Raw genomic sequence first — 3,686 nt, 5'->3', positions numbered from 1 at the left:
ATCAGTCCAACTGGCAGATCAGAACCAGAACGCAGGCAAACTTAGTGGCTGACTGTGGCTCTGGACCTCGAGCTGAGGTCTTATTTAGTCTTTTTTAGCGACACCCAGTTTGGTATGTCTGTGCTTAGACGGACATTATTTCAGTGAGCCGGCTTTTTGCACTGTATATTGTTTAAGATTAAAATACCGTCTGCGTTGTTCCAAGGGAGAACATTCCTCTCTTTCTTTCTTTCTTTCTCTCCATGTCCTTCTTTCTTTAAGTGTTTTTGCTCTATTATTACGGTCTTTTCTGGAATTATCCCCCCTTTCTGGAATGTTCTGGGAGACATTTCTTGGGGAGGTAGGTTGGGGGGAGCGCCAGACCACAGCCTTGCCCGTAAGAAATTGTCCAGTCCTGTTGTGAGTTTGGGCCTCTGATGCTCCAGCCATCACTCTATCACAGCCAGCCACCACAGATTACCCAGGACTGGAAGTCATTTTACACTTCCAATGACAATAGACAATGCAGTCTGGCTGTCATTTCTGCTGAAAGGGATCCTCTGTCCTGTTCAAGCTGAAACCAGTAGCAGATACCGAGCGCTGTCCGTTTCATTTGGAGAATCAAACACTCCTGTTTCTGTCTCTCCAGCCTCCGCTGTTCCACTCCAAAAGGTCTGGGACATCCAGGCCCACAACTCTTAACATAAAGCCTGTTGTGTGTGTTTCTGGAGCTGAGGCCATACTAATGCTAAAAAGGTGTAAATGTTTTACAAGAAATAGAATGCTGTTTATAACGTATAAATGTGCCTGCGGTGATGTCATGCGCCCGTTTTGGTACATCTTGTTTAGGTAAGGGTCGCTAGGAGACTGGGGAAAACACACTGCTATAATATAGTATATATGGAGTGGGGGAGAGCAGAGTGGACTGCAGCCCCTTCCTGTGTGGGAGTAATAAAGCTCCACTCCACTGGGCTGGTCTTTGATGAGAGCTGGTGTAGGCACCAGCCACGCTCTATGACATCATGGGGACATGGTCCTAATGGGCACACAATGGAGCCATGTGGAGAGTCCCAGGAGAGCAGTTATCATCACCCATGCTACGTCAATCACACCAAATGGACATGCCAATATTTTTTTACCCAAAGTCATCTCTAGGTAGCAATTACCTGAGCTTTTCTGCTTCTCACCATACGCTTACAGGGTAATGGCACCTACGTATGTAGTTTACATGCAGTCCTTATCCAGACAAATATGTTACCCCATTACTTGAGCTCATACCTGGTCCAGAGTTACAGAGTCACAGAGCACAGGGATTGAGTTGAACCCCTAAACCAGATTCAGTGTACATGCATGATAATGCGTCTACCTCCTGCGTCCATATGAAGGCCAGCTGTGTTTGAGGGAGGCTACTCTGAGGGGAAGAAACCACAACACCGGGGTTTGATTTCACACACCGGGCCCCGAGGCCCCTCTAACTGAAATGCCTCGGGGGGCCACACATTTATTTTAAACCTACCCATAAGGCCGCTGAGGGCTTCATTTGCATCTGGTGGTATGGTCTTTACAACATTAAAACTGCAAAGACAGTCTGACCCTACGCGCGCGCACACACACACACACACACACACACACACACACACACACACACCACACACACACACACACACACACACACACACACACACACACACACAAACTCTGCAAACCCAAAATGAGCCACTACAGCACCCACAACACACACATACACTACTCCTTAAATGGTTCTTAAAGTGAATGCTTATATGCACCTAAAATAAACATATATAAGCTGCTCTTAAAAACCATTTAACCAGGATACAGGAGTCAACTAGGAGACTAGGATACAGGAGTCAACTAGGAGACTAGGAGACTAGGATACAGGAGTCAACTAGGAGACTAGGATACAGGAGTCAACTAGGAGACTAGGATACCGGAGTCAACTAGGAGACTAGGATACAGGAGTCAACTAGGAGACTAGGATACAGGAGTCAACTAGGAGACAGGACGGTCAACTAGGAGACTAGGACGGAGCCTAGGAGCTAGGCAGGAGTCAATTAGGAGACTAGGATACAGGAGTCAACTAGGAGACTAGGATACAGGAGTCAACTAGGAGACTAGGATACAGGAGTCAACTAGGAGACTAGGATACAGGAGTCAACTAGGAGACTAGGATACAGGAGTCAACTAGGAGACAGGAGTCAACTAGGAGACTAGGAGACTAGGATACAGGAGTCAACTAGGAGACTAGGATACAGGAGTCAACTAGGAGACTAGGATACAGGAGTCAACTAGGAGACTAGGATACAGGAGTCAACTAGGAGACTAGGACGGAGCCTAGGAGCTAGGCAGGAGTCAACTAGGAGACTAGGAGGAGCCTAGGAGCTAGGCAGGAGTCAACTAGGAGACTAGGATAGAGGAGTCAAGCTCTGGCTTTGTCTCAGACCGTTTCATACAGGATCTAATGAAGAACATGTTTTTATTATTTCACATTCATAATTGAGCCTGGGGTTTGTGGGAAGAGCGAGAACAGCAAGTCAAGCAGCAAATCGAGCTTCCATCAGATTGTTTTCAGCAGCGATGAGTCCAGACTAGGGCTGTGGCAGTCATTACATTTTGTCAGCCGGTTATTGTCATGCAAATAAAATAAACACGTTTAGCATCTGCTGGCTTTCACCCTAGTCTACAAACCGCTGATGCAGACCGTTGGAACATATACGTTTTAAAAAGCCTAATAAATCCATGTAATATAGCCTACACCATCACAATAAATCCATGTGTTATAGCCTACACCATCACAATAAATCCATGTAATATAGCCTACACCATCACAATGAATCAATTTAATATAGCCTACACCATCACAATGAATCAATTTAATATAGCCTACACCATCACAATAAATCCATGTAATATAGCCTACACCATCACAATGAATCAATTTAATATAGCCTACACCATCACAATAAATCCATGTAATATAGCCTACACCATCACAATGAATCCATTTAATATAGCCTACACCATCACAATAAATCCATGTAATATAGCCTACACATCACAATGAATCCATGTAATATAGCCTACACCATCACAATAAATCCATGTAATATAGCCTACACATCACAATGAATCAATTAATGTAGCCTACACCATCACAATAAATCCATGTAATATAGCCTACACCATCACAATAGATCCATGTAATATAACCTACACCATCACAATGAATCAATTTAATATAGCCTACACCATCACAATAAACCCATGTAATATAGCCTACACTATCACAATAAATCCATGTAATATAGTCTACACCATCACAATAAATGCATTATTTATTTTAGACAGATCTAAAGAAACATGATATGAAGAAAATGTAGTCTATTTCAGAAGAACAGAATAGCATACTCTGAGTTAACCTTATGTTAGGTCTTGATCTGGCTACATCATATGGCTGTGGGCTACACTAGTTCATTTAGCAGACAACATGTGCTTAGAATTCCGTAGCATTATTTTATATTAGTTTATAGTATGAAGAATACAATTGAACATAGCTGAGTAAAATAGAAAGGATATGTTCTCCAAACGATTTCTGAAGGAGCGTGCACATTCACATTCTGTGTTGAGCGGTTAACAAAGAATCAGATCCTCCTATATGCTTCATTTAGAGTAATCTATGCAACTTCAGT

General features: G+C 43.1%; 1 protein-coding gene across 2 annotated transcripts in view; it reads left to right on the top strand.

Annotated features, from left to right (window-relative positions):
• The window catches only part of LOC145854626 (uncharacterized), a 104,818-nt gene extending 103,228 nt beyond the window's left edge, over positions 1-1,590 (top strand). For both annotated transcript variants that reach the window (XM_082955332.1, XM_082955331.1), the window contains exon 3: positions 1-1,590. This exon is cut by the window's left edge and continues 2,044 nt beyond it. The gene's annotated coding sequence lies outside the window, so the exon portion shown is untranslated.
• The last annotated feature ends 2,096 nt before the right edge of the window (positions 1,591-3,686 follow it).

This window comes from Salmo salar, chromosome 01, assembly GCF_965601325.2.
Source record: "Salmo salar chromosome 01, fSalSal1, whole genome shotgun sequence".
Classification (NCBI taxonomy): domain Eukaryota; kingdom Metazoa; phylum Chordata; class Actinopteri; order Salmoniformes; family Salmonidae; genus Salmo; species Salmo salar.
This window is presented reverse-complemented; position numbering and strand designations above follow the sequence as displayed.